The 12,881-nt window shown below is 46.3% G+C and overlaps 2 protein-coding genes and 1 non-coding gene across 5 annotated transcripts in view; 2 read left to right on the forward strand and 1 right to left on the reverse strand.

Annotated features, from left to right (window-relative positions):
• The window catches only part of LOC135918530 (ipis-1-like), a 187,602-nt gene that overhangs the window by 75,734 nt on the left and 98,987 nt on the right, over positions 1 to 12,881 (reverse strand). The gene's annotated exons all lie outside the window — the stretch shown is intronic.
• Positions 1 to 12,881, forward strand: part of LOC135918531 (uncharacterized) — a 141,982-nt gene that overhangs the window by 30,078 nt on the left and 99,023 nt on the right. The gene's annotated exons all lie outside the window — the stretch shown is intronic.
• LOC135918545 (U2 spliceosomal RNA) lies at positions 5,454 to 5,637 on the forward strand. Its single transcript, XR_010569682.1, has one exon. It is a non-coding gene; the product is annotated as a U2 spliceosomal RNA (small nuclear RNA).

Consider the following 12,881-nt stretch of genomic DNA (forward strand, 5'->3'; position numbering starts at 1 on the left):
TGTAAAAATGCGCTAAGCACGCAGCGTTGATGCAGTTCCGGATTGAGCAGCGCAGATCTCTTTAGCTTACGCTCCGCTGAGTGTCTATGGGTCACGGACACCACTTCTTCTTCCACGGTTCACGCCGTCCGCACGGCCGGATGTGGTACTCGAGAATGCTTAGGTCAGGCGTGTTTTGGATGACCAGAGCATTGACCAGGCAAGGGTCGGGGCACTCGCTAGGGGCTGTGCGAGGGCACAAGCAAGGGCCACTCAGATATCACGACGATCGTTTTATTTCACCGGCATAGTTTGTGTGCTCATACTAGCTGTGATTGAATGATCTCACACAGGCTCTTGGAACGCAGGCAGCACGGTAAATTGATTCATTTCACATTCCGTCGAATATGCTGGCTTGCTTACCTGACTAGGTTTTACGTAAATGCAGTCAGTCACATTTAGTTTGCTCAGTGCTTTACCAAAACGCGAATTCGAGCTGCATATTCACCATGATCTGCGCCGTGTTCATTACTGTGACGTTGCAAAGATTCAGTAGAATGCGTTATTGGGCTCGTCACTTTGACATGTTACAAAAAGGTGTGGAAGAAACATGCAAAATAAGACGGGTACGGGAACGATGAAGGAGACAAGCAGGCCAAACACTACCCTGTCACGTTCTTCGTCAATATCCACGTATTTTTGAGCTGCTTTCAAATTTTCGACAGCGTAGCAGGGTGGCTCACTATGGTGAGCTTCAGCTTAATTGTACATGTGTGTTTATCAATCATGTGTCATGGTAAAGATTTTAGGCACTGAAATGAAAAATATAATTCGACTGATGGCATCTAGCAACTCCCACTGAAGAAATTGGACAAGTAAGTGTTGCCTTTTCAGCATTTCCTAATATACATTTGGAAGCAGTGGCATATACGTAGAACGATTTAGCTACAGACAAGTATACTACAAAGTGCGACCCCATAGTATAAGGTCGCATGCCCGCTGAAGGCCCAAGGTGTAGCCGTGTCAGGATGAAAGGAAAGCTTAGGCTGCTTTGGCTTCAGAAAGCAAATCGCCGCAGCAGAAACACTTGTTTTTCATTTTTTAAAGACGGCAAACCCAGAAATCGCATTTCCGGCATTGCGCCATGTGCGAATTTCGCACTGTGCAATAAGCCACGTTGTCATCGCAGTTGAACAGCGTATCATACAGTAGCATAGCTAGGTTGTCGGGCACCCGGAGCCCATAGGTCTTCTGCCCCCCCCCCCCTCCCCTCCTGTTGTAGTCGAGGAAGGCGAGGATATCGACAATTTCCGGGTTTTAGTTTCAGCTCCAGTACAGCCACCTTGGATACAGCGCTCGTTCCCTGGGTCCCCCTCTCCTTCGCTTTCTTTCCTAGAGATCGCGAATGCAGCAAATATACACGCTGTTTTTCCTGCGCCCAATAACACAGGGTGCCGCACTGTTAACGTGTGATAAGCCCATGTGCACATCTTCTGTCAGACTGCAAGGCTTGGCAGCCAATACAAATGCGGCATCGTGGAAAATATGACTCACGTCACAAGTAACAAAAGAAATCTTTATAATAAAGTTTTAATTACCAATTTTAGCGGCAATATTGCTTTTGCAAAATTGAAGCCCGACATTCATATCTTGCCCAACAACAACTTCACAAAAATCGTCGTAGGTACTATGGCACGCAGTATTTTGTCTATGGGCAGCCCTGTACGAAAACAAAAATTAAATTGTTTGTCAGTGACGCTGATCTCCCCATCCTATTAGAAAACGCTACCTGCCTCCCCGCTGCGCGGGCGCCAATGCTATGACAATTACGAGTTCTCTTCATTCTGATCAATAAAGCCTTGTTTTCACTTGCTGCTATACGGACAAGCGTGATTATCCGAGCTGCGGTACCACCGCAAGATTGGAAACAGAATAGACCGCGCTTCGCGTCGATTCTTCGCGTCCCCATAAAAAAAGAAAGAAAAGGCCGCGACGAAGCCCGCGCCAGCGAAAGCTTGCACTGCTGTTGGTCTGCACTCGCAATGGAGACGATTTAGGGATCAACGTCATTGGTCCACTATTTCATATTTCTTTCGCTGCTGCCACATACTGGGCGCCGTCCGCAGTGCCAAAGTACTGTAGGTTGTAGCACTCAAAACGATTTTGTTTAAGAAGTTCTTGTTGAGTTCATAATATGACTTTGAGTCCTCAATTCTCGAATTGAAGTGCTTCCTCTATAAGTATTAATTACAGGATTATTAAGGATATGGGTATTACTTATCTGCCATATTTTTCGCGCTACCAAGTTCCTAGCAATCACAAAAAGACTTAACTTCATAGAATCTCGATCGGGAAATATCCTTACAAAATTCACCTTTTTTCTATAAAATTCTGTGCAGCTGATACAGACACTGTACTTGTGCCATGAAGTCACACAACAACAACAGTTTTCTGAAACTTTTGGGGGTTTCGGTAATAGGAAACTATTAAGCGGTATGTGTAGGGTGCACGATCGGCCCATTTAGCTTCAGGCACTTTGGAGCATTTAGTCGCAATCTGTACGAACCCATTCAAGCAGTTGACCCTTCCATTTGCGCTTCACCACCCTTTGTTGCAGCAGCCATGTGCTGTAGTTGAGGGCGAAACGCTGCGCGTCGCCGATGGCACAGTGGGTTCCTTTTGACACACCTATTCCCTTGTCACATCTTTTCAATGCATGTGCTCAAGTGCGCTCGATTTATGTGGTTCCGGCAACAACCCCCATGCATGCAGCGTGGTTTGGGAGCACGTGGGGAGGGAGACTGCACCAAGTGTCGGCAGTATGTTAACTACGGTGACCATGTTTTCCTATTCGCATAAACAGCGTTCTTCGTGGGCATGTCGGTTTCTGGTTGCCGAATCACCAGGACGCCACCCCCTCTGCATACTCGTTTCCCTGCTGTAAATCATGATCCAGGAATTTGACTCGCTCCTGCGTTCTCGTGTACATACACACGCACACGCACACCACCTTTCGTCGCATTGTGCCGAGATTTACGAGGCGACGACGGCACACAGCCAACTCCGACAACATTTTTTTTTCTGAGGGCATTCACTGGTCGAACAGGGTACATTTTCGGCACCCTGCACGCTGGGCCATCCGTTGCCTCGAGAGTGTGTGCCATGTCTTGAAATGTTCGGGTTGTTGATGCATGAAAAGACTCGAGCGCATGTGAAACGAACAGCGTACTTTGAAATGTGAACAGCGTACTGTGAAATGCGGACGTACTTTTGTGCTTTGTTTGCATTCCAAATAATGGAAAAATCGCATGATGTGGTGGTGGGGTCACGGTTATGTGTTTCTCTCACACGTACGTCTTTATTTTCTTAGAATAACTCGAAGACCATAGGCAGCTTTGTTCGATATCATAAAATTGCTTTGTAATTCGCCGTAGTAATTGCATAGTGGCTGATTACCGTATCGCTCGAACATAACAGCTTTAAACTGCATTGGCAACTGTTCATTACAGAAGAAGACAGCAACACGATGCTGTGGTGACGTTCCTTCAATTATTGTGGGAATTTCGCCTGAGCACACTTATAATCTTGAGCAAGTGGGTGATCTTGGAGATAGGTCCGCAAACTAAGAACATCGCTATCTGCAGAACCGGTTGCGCCATCCGAAGTGTCGTTGAACCCGGTTGATAGCAATCTACATTCATCACGTTTTCCAAGGTATCCTAAAAAACCCACAAAGAGCATGTGAACGGAATTAAACACACGTTATAAATAAAAAAAAACATTACTTCTCGAACGTGCTACCGAAGGCCTATGACCTCTCTCGATGGCGGCAGGCGTGTTCCGGCTGCACCCGGTGACTTCACAGGAAAATATTAAATGTTTCTTGTCAGCGATAGTCTGAAATGAATATCGACTATGAATGTGAAAACATAAATACACGTTGGACGTTACGTAAACGCACGATAAGGCTTCCTTTCGAAGCCTATTGAGCAAATGAAAAACGATACACAACTTATCGTACAAAACATCTCCGCCTTCACCGCTGAGGAACAACCTCACCGATTGGCTTTAAACGGTTGTCGTTGCTGAACAGCGCCTAGTTCAGATATCATTGCTGTTTCTAATGCTGGTGATACATCGGCGGAACCGGTATGTACACACACGCGTCTGTCTCTACTGCCTCTGCTGCTAAGCGGTTGTCATTACGCCCGGGATAGATATATAGCAGAGCTCCATGTTTGGCCGCGCCTGCTTCGACCCGAGTTGAGCAGAGATGACCTCGAGGATAGGCGCCACGCACACCAACTCACGCTTCGGGTGTGGGACCACCCAAGGGAAGGTGGGCATCGGCTCTAATGAGGCACTGTAATTGCAGGCCTTCTGCTCCGTATACGTCCCTGGCATGCCGATTTCCCATTCTTCCCATGGCATAATCATGTTTCGGACAGAAGAACGAGCTTCTCTGTGAGCCTACCAACGAGAATACAGTGAAGCTATTGTTTTCTGGTCCTACTTGGCAACGCGTATATGTACCGCGAGTAGACGTAACTTAGGTATTATCAGGATGTCAAGAAAATCAAGGGAAGGTTTCAGTAGAACGGCTACTTGAGCGAGTTAGTATGCATTCATCTTGTAATGATAGTGCAATACGAAAGCAAGGCCAAGGAAGCAACACGTACTTGTTGTGATCCTTTCTGATCCACCTCTTCCCCTTTCTAACTCTCTGTGGTTCTCAGATGCAAAGATGTTACTTTTGTTGCTTTCTTCGATTTTTCTGCTTGTCTGCGAAATATTGAGCATAAGTATGATTTCCGGGTGCTCAAATAATTTTATAGCTCATCGCAGTGTGTACCCGAACGATAGCATAGATAAAAGAAAGAAACGCGGGGAGGTTAATCAGACGAAGGTCTGGTTTGCTCGCCGGAATGAGGACGAATGGAAGAGGCAATAACAGAAAAACTGACAAAGATGAAGTAAGAGGCATGTTGACTCACACAGTAGTGGTCACAGGGCATATATAGGCGTCTTTTCAGGTCCGCTGATTTGAGAAAAATTCAGGACAGTAACGGTAGCTTTCTTGTTTGATGATGAATTTGACCATTCACCCAGATCCTTGTCTGTATAGGTCGGTCTGTCAAGTTTGCAGAGTGCACTCCAAGGAAACTGAAATTGAATGCCAAAGAGCGTACAGTGGCAGAGTATAGCCGCTGGATAAAAAAAAGAGATCATGAGCCGTTCCATTCCGTGAACGCGGATGACCATACGACGCGTTCAAGAATCTTGAACCAAAGTACAAACTCGTTTACCTTGATTTTTATGGCCATTCACGCCAACGAAGGAACCGCCACCCTAAGGAGCTGTAGGAAACTAGACCCGTGTGGCGTTACGACGGCACCGCCACCACGGGAGAGTGGAAGGAAAGTAAATATGCAAGCGCTTGGAACGCCGAAAAAGAGAGGGCGGTGCAAACGTAAACATGGCCAACGTTGGTCAAAGTGTAGTATCGGTTCGTATCAGCTTAATATCTGTTATGGGTTCTATTTGGACCCAAGATATTAAATTTATTTCTGGAAGTTTGCGGAGTGTTTCAAGCCTGCTTCAACTCTGTCGCTGCTCGAGCCAGTGTTGCACTATCTCACGGTTTCTTGGAGACCTAGAACCAAATTTGGAGGACGCTTAAGCTTCGTCTTAAGGGTTGAAAGCGATAGCATTAAAAGATTCCTGACTGCTTCTCACGCTTCTCCGCAACTGCAGCGTATGTAACCGCAATGTTTACTAGGAAACGCTCGCGGCGAAGGCTATGCACGAAGGTGGGTAACCCTGGTCGAAACGCGGACTCTTGCAGGGGCCGCGATGCGTTAAAGTCCCTTGATAATTTGAAAGTACCGCCACTCTTTGAACTCTGCCGCCGCCGCGCGACCTCCTCGCCTCCTCTTCGCCCTTTGCGCGTTCCCCCGCGGCAACCAGTTTTGCCCCCGTTTTTCTGCACGAAGATTGGTCTACCTGCGGTTGCCCTTGGAAACGCGCGGATCTTGAGTTTTGCTTGTGTTTTTCTTTTTCGTTCGCGCCATTTTCCTCCTGAGCACGGCTGGCTCGGTGCTTTAGCTCGGCGTAGCGAACGTTGTGCACAGTGTTTCTGGTCTATGTGCTAGCGCTATGCCGGGCTGTTGCGCATATAACTGCAGCAAGAAGCCTGAAGATGGTTATGCCGTTTTTATGATACCACAACGAAAGCGTAACGGCTTGCGTAGGAACCAGTGGCTGCATGACATTGGCCGAAGCAACTTTGTTCTGACAAAGAACAGCGTTGTTTGCGAGCTGAGGAGTCTTTCTTATAGCTCGTAGCAAAGCATCCCGTAATGCTGCATTTTTTTATCATTCTTCCGGCCTGCTCACCAGCGTTTTTGTTGCGGTGGTCCTCAGTATGCTTAATATTCTGGGGTGGCTCCATCACTTCGCACGTCGCTAACTGTTGTTATTCAGTCGGAAGCGCATTATTATTGATTCTGCTTTGCGCCCTGAAAAAATTAGTGGCAAGTATCCCCGTAGTATTGTAGGTGATGAGCGTTCACTAGTCAAAATTGAGCTTTTTTTCAGTTTTAAGGCGAAAGCCTTTAGATCTTTGTTTCAAGGTCGCGTTCTAAACTTGAAATATCACGCGACCCAAGGAAGGCCAGAGGGGACCCAAAGCATGTCCACCCCAGTATGAGAGAATGATTACCCAAGTTAAATAATGAATCATTAGTGGTTGACATAAGGTGGATTAGGGAGGATTAAGGTTGATTAGAGTGTATTAAAGAAGATAAAGGTGGATTAGAGTGCATTACGAAGGATTAAGATGCATGAATACAGATTTAGGTGCATGGAAGAGAATTAAGGCGGATTATGGTGGAATAAGGTGAAGTGTTGATGAAAGGGTATTAAGACCGATTGGGGTGGATTAGGGTGCATGAACAACAATCCAATCACTAATCAATCATTACTTTGGTAATCATTAATCATCTCTTATACGCGGCTGCACATGCTTTGGTTCGCTTCCCGCCTTCCTTCGGTCACGTGATATTTTCTGTAGCTCACAACGGGACCTTGAAACAGAGGTCTAAGGCTTTCGCTTAATAAGCCACACACAAAGGGATGTGTCACAAGCAATACTAGACCAGACGCACGAAGTAAAGCATCTGATCATGTGGCAGAAAAATTGTCTGGAGTATAGAACTCGCCTCAAAGCTCCCTTTAAATCAGTATACCCCGTTCATACGGCTTTAAGAAAAAACCAACCTCCTCATAAACGTTGCCTCCAGCATTATCGATGGTGTTATTAGCATTTCTCAAAATTTTCAACCCCACTGGGGCGCGCAACTGGCCCAATATAACACGCCTCCATAGAATCCTGCTACCCGTCCGCGGGAGCCCAGGAGGAATAGCATGCCGTGCGCAGCCGGCGGGCGAGGAGAATCGAGGAGGAAAGCGCCATGAGGAGGAGAGTGTCGCTACTTTCAAATTATCAAGGGGTTTTACGATGCGTTAGAGGCGAGCGCCATCTGGAAGTCTTTCCCGGTAGCAGGCGCGCTGCTCCGTGGAGTCTGAGATATACGCGCCAGCGTGCGCAAATGGCGGACGCTGTCTCCGCTCTGTGCATTGTAGACATGCTTGGCAAGGGGCTTGTTTGAGTTTCCGCGTAACAGAATTATGTTTTCTCGTATATTCTAATTACAGTCCCAGAGCTATCATGTCTCTAGGTTGTGTGTGTGCCGTAGTTTACGATGTTTTAATGAATTTGAGATTGAGAAATTCAATTAGTTCAGTGAATTCCTTTCATCAGATTAATGGCCTGGGTATGTAAATCGGGACGCTGACTCGGTCGGCTTGACGCCGACACCAAATACGCTGCAGAAAGAAATTGTGACCTGCCGCGTCAAAAGAGTTGCAATGGGAGCGAACGTGGCAGCCGTAGTTGCATTCGCGGCCGGTTATCTGGCCCGAATGCTGCAACCTATCGAGGGTGAGATACGTCGGCTTCCATGGGCGACGGCATTCCTGGCGCGTTTCTGGAACGTGTTCGAAACGGATCCGCGACAGCAGTCGTTGACTACTGGCGCCGCGGCGCGTCATGCCGTTTCCCATTCACGCGGCTGGCCGAAACTTCTTAAAATGCCTATTTCCATGCCTACCCAAAGGGGAAACCCGTCCATCCATCAGTCACGTAAGACGAATCGCTATAAAGAAATTGAAGTATAAAAAAGAGAGTAAATTCGCAAAGACAAGCATAGGCGGTGGTGAATTTGGAACCTATGGCCCCATGCTGACGAGCCGAGTCCGTCACCCACTGGGCTAAACACCCGCCCTTGCAGAAAGTGAATGTTTCTGAGCAATATGAATCTGTTGTAGCGTGCGTGTTAGAACGTTTATACCGTCAAGGACGTGGCCAGTCCAACGTGTACGCCATGCGGTTGCTGCGAGACACTTCAGCAGCTTATATTGGAGTGTGCCGCTTCTATTGCCCAGCGCACGTCGATAGTGAAGGACTATCACTTCCTTGGTCTGCAGTGTACGGCATTCCACGAATGTTTATACCCTAGTGGTCGTGTGTCTCGACGCGATCAGGCCTATCACGTTCTTCTTACTTTCCTAAACGAAACTAAGTTAGGTTCACGTTTGTATTATATTTGTATTTTTCAAATGACAATACATCACACACTATTCTATTTTAACATTCTGTAGTCGCGGGACAAGTAGTGGCCGGCCGTACTGTGTGCGATCTGTGCTGTGCATTTTATACTCTATTCTATTAGCTTTGTCATCTTTGACTTTCTTTCCTCCTTCCTCCCCTTTTTCGTATCTTTCATTTCTATGTTTCAGTCTCCTCCTTTCTGAAGAGTAGGCAGGCGTTGGGCTCCTTCAGTGTGGCAGTTGCAAGCCTGCTCCTCGCTTTCCTTTTCCTATAGGTATATATATGATTTCAAATCAAGTAATAATAAACGATAATGTACCATGCGCTACATGATATGTACAGAAAGGTGCAAGAAAGAAAAAAAAAACATTGTCGTGTTCACCTTGCGAGGGCAACGACGAAGTGTTGAGCTCGTGTGGCGCGTGGAGCGCGGTACGTGCCCGGTTCCGTGCTGCTCGGCGTTCGAGGACAGCTGGTTCTCGCTCGACACATGGTCCAGTGAACCCCTGTACCACCAATACGCCGTTCTCGGAAGCCAAGGGCCTGTTTTCCTGCTGGGCAACCGGTTCAGGGAACCGAACGAGATGGCCGCTTTCCATAACCACAACGGCAACCAGCCTTGATGCCGGAGGAGACAGCAGTAGCTGGAACTATTACAAGGCCACCGTGGCTACATCGACTACCGTAGCTACGTCGGCTACCGTGACTGTCATCAGAGTCTTTACAGCCACTGCAGGTTCCGTGATGCCGTGGGGAGGCCCATGGTCACGTGAACCAGGCGCCAGCTTGCCCTTTGGAACCAGCAGTGGTCTCGATTCGTCAAAGTGCTCCAGTGGACACGCCGGAAAGCACGGCGACAGACTATCTATATTGATACAAGGCAGAAACATATTTAAACAACGCGCGCAGGTTCGTGCACCCCCTCAAGAGGCCAACGGCGTATTGGAGGAAAACACGACGAAATTATGGCACGTGTTCTCGCCGCACCCACTCGCATCGTAGATGGCCGTTTTCAGCGTCTACAAGAAGAAGAGGCGAAGCGACCTCGAGAGAGAAGAAGCAGGCATTCTTGATCTGCTGTTCAGAACGCGGCAGTGCTTTTTATTATCCCCCCAGGGCACAAGTTATCCCACAAAATATAGTTGTGTCTGGACTCCATTAATTGTTCGTTACAATTTTATGAGGCAGATATTGCTAATTGCATGTCTCACGTCAAGCTTATATTTGGTGCTGTTAATATAGATTATCTGTTGTGTGTGCACTCGGGTGTCAATTGCGCTCCTTGGTGAGCGGTCCTGGACCCAAACCTCCCTCGTTCCACCCCATGGCGGTACTACAAAGAAATGTTAAAAGAGAACAGTTTCTATGAAGGCTTCCTTGCAAGATGCGGTGACGGTGGAATAAAACCCAGCTCTAGGATCGCATGTAGAACCGACTTGGAACATCTTATAGATTAGGTGAATTCTAATTTTCCCAATATTCAATGCCAAACGCGCCATGTCCCCGATGCGTTTAGGTGGTCGCGGTTTGCGCCTTCCGTTGGGGCGTTCCTGCACGGGCTCAAATGCCACCGACCTCATGAGGATCATGCGCTTGAATTCGTGCAACAGAGACAAATAATCAGTCAATGAGTTGATAAGGATGATAAGGAGTGGTTAGGCGTTATATGGGTCTCATCACGGTTGATAATGGTTCGACGCGGATGGATAAGGTGCTAAGAGCGTTAAGGTCTTATAGTGTTTAGATCAAGTCTGATAGGGTGGATAAGGACCGATAAGAGTTGATGAAAGTCGAATCATGTGCGTTAAGATTGATAATTACAGATCAGCATTGATAAGAATTGGGTTGATTGCCAGAATGTTGATAACGACCGATAAGGTTTGATAAGGGTCGGATCAAGTCCGATAACGCTGATAATAACCGATAAGGGTAGATAAGGATTTATTCTGATTGGATGATGTTTGATAAGATTGATAATGAAAGCGTGCTGCGTGGAGAAGAGAAAGTGGCATAATGCTTACGAATACTTAAGAGATCTCCAGTTGAGTTTGTACCGTTATATTTTTGTCCAGCGCAAATTGGAATAGAAAGTGCAGGACGGTCTCCTCACAGTTACAGTATTCGAACAAAGGAGAGCCAGCCATTTTGATGAAGCAGGAGCCTAAATTTGGGAAGTCTACACCCATTCTCAGGCAGCGCAGCAGTGTACGGTCCGGGTGAGTGGTTTCATGGTGATCACAGCTGCAGGGATAAATCAACATGCGCCAACGACAGTTGCAATACTCCTGTGTCTTCCATAGAGCCCGAGTGATGTCGCCAGCAATTCACTGACGTTCCTTGGCTGCTTCATTTCGTAAGAATAGTATGGGCATGGTGTGTGTGCTATTGTGGGTGGATCTAGTAGGTTGTTCCGCAAGGTGTTGGCCGAAAATGGCGCAATAATTAGGAGCGAAACGAAAATAACGTCATGCCTACTTCCCAAAGCGCGATAGGAGATTTCTGGTATGTTTCAACACACTGAACTTACCTGTTGTAGTGAAGCATTTCACCAGTGATATATTCACGAAATGATAGTTCAAAACTATCATGTTTCTATATAGGAGTCATAAAACAGTTCACGTTTTAAAGAATGATAAGGAGCAGGTCATGACATGTCCGCACTGCCTTCCCTTATGTATACTGTACGTTCTTCGTAATCCCAGTTTTCAGCTCAAAATTATTTGATGTAGCAACTGACTACAGCTGCTTTGCTGTCTTGAACAAGGTTTTCAACCCTCATTTGGTTGCATGATGAATACAGTCGTGTATACTCAAATAATGCGCACCACAACAATTAAGGTTCGTTGTTTTTATAGTTATGCATGCGGTGTGGTTCTAGTGACCTAATTGAACATCATATACGCAATGTGTAAATATTTTCTCAACTTACAGCAAGAAAACTAAAGCTTGCGGAATCTGTCGTGCGATTTGCTCAAGCTGGCCCTAATCACCTTGCGCACGAATCAACAAATTGCATTGATAAGCGTAATAGGATTTCTCGAAGGTAGCCATAATTCTGAATTTTAAAAAACTTGCACGGCATTCCCACAGATAATAAAAGGAATGGTTGTATGCTTGTCTATACTCGTGAAGTTAATATCGAGTGTAGTGTATAGTGTTTTGTACAGTGGGGCAGTGTTATGGTCTGTAAACTACTCGAATATATTATTCGTTTGTAGCGCGAAGGGACACAAACAAAGACTAGAACTGCTTGAACGCCGCTAGGTATGGTTAAATAGAATTTAACCCAAAGCGGAATGTTGCTTAAGAAAACCACAAGAACACAAAAGAAGCGCCGACCAAGAAAAGCTCATTTTTTTTCGCAATAAGACCGAATTCAGGGATGACAACAGCGAGGAAGGCGAAAATTATGATGATAATGCACAGTGTTTGTAAGATATTTCTGCTGACTGTGGGCGGTTTTAGCGCATATACGTCATCATCATCATCAACTACAGTCAGTTTTATGCCGACTGCGAAACGAAAGCCTGTCGCTGATTACTTTGATATCTGATTACTCCTGTCAGGACCCAGACCCCGCCTGCGTCTGCCAGTTACCTCATTTCAACGCACCATGCAGTTCTCTTGTATGTTTAATTACGCTTCTCTTTCCTTGGCACCCATTCTGTAACTCTAATAGGCCACCGGTTATCTGCTCAACGCTTTACGTGGCCAGCCTCGCTCCATTTCATCTTTTTAATGTATACACAGGAATGCAGGCTACCCCTAGAAGGGCTGATTGTTGGGCTAGTTGGTTTTCCATAATTGAAGTAGTAACTTAGCGCGATAAAAACCACAGAGAAAAGAAAGGTGGACAAAGACAAGCGCTACTCACAACTGTTTAATGGAAGGATTGAATCATACATATGTATCCTCTTGTCACGCATGCGCCTACTCAGCAAAAAATAGGCAGATGCTCATTAAAGGTGCTTTCGCAAGAAGTCAAATTGGGCAGCTAATAATGAGATAGAAGGCTCACTTATACACATATCTCTATTCTGCTTGATAAAGAAGGCCTCCAGCGCATGTCTAAAAGAGGCGGTGTCGTCCTTCCCAGAATAGTAATTTCAGAAAATCGAGTGTCACACCCACACGCGTATCATACCAAGACAACAGACACTGACGCCAAGGACAACACAGGGGAAATAACTTGTGCTTAATAATGAAATAATGAAACGATAAATAAAGGAAA

Source organism: Dermacentor albipictus, unplaced genomic scaffold, assembly GCF_038994185.2.
Source record: "Dermacentor albipictus isolate Rhodes 1998 colony unplaced genomic scaffold, USDA_Dalb.pri_finalv2 scaffold_15, whole genome shotgun sequence".
In the NCBI taxonomy this organism is placed as follows: Eukaryota; Metazoa; Arthropoda; class Arachnida; order Ixodida; family Ixodidae; genus Dermacentor; species Dermacentor albipictus.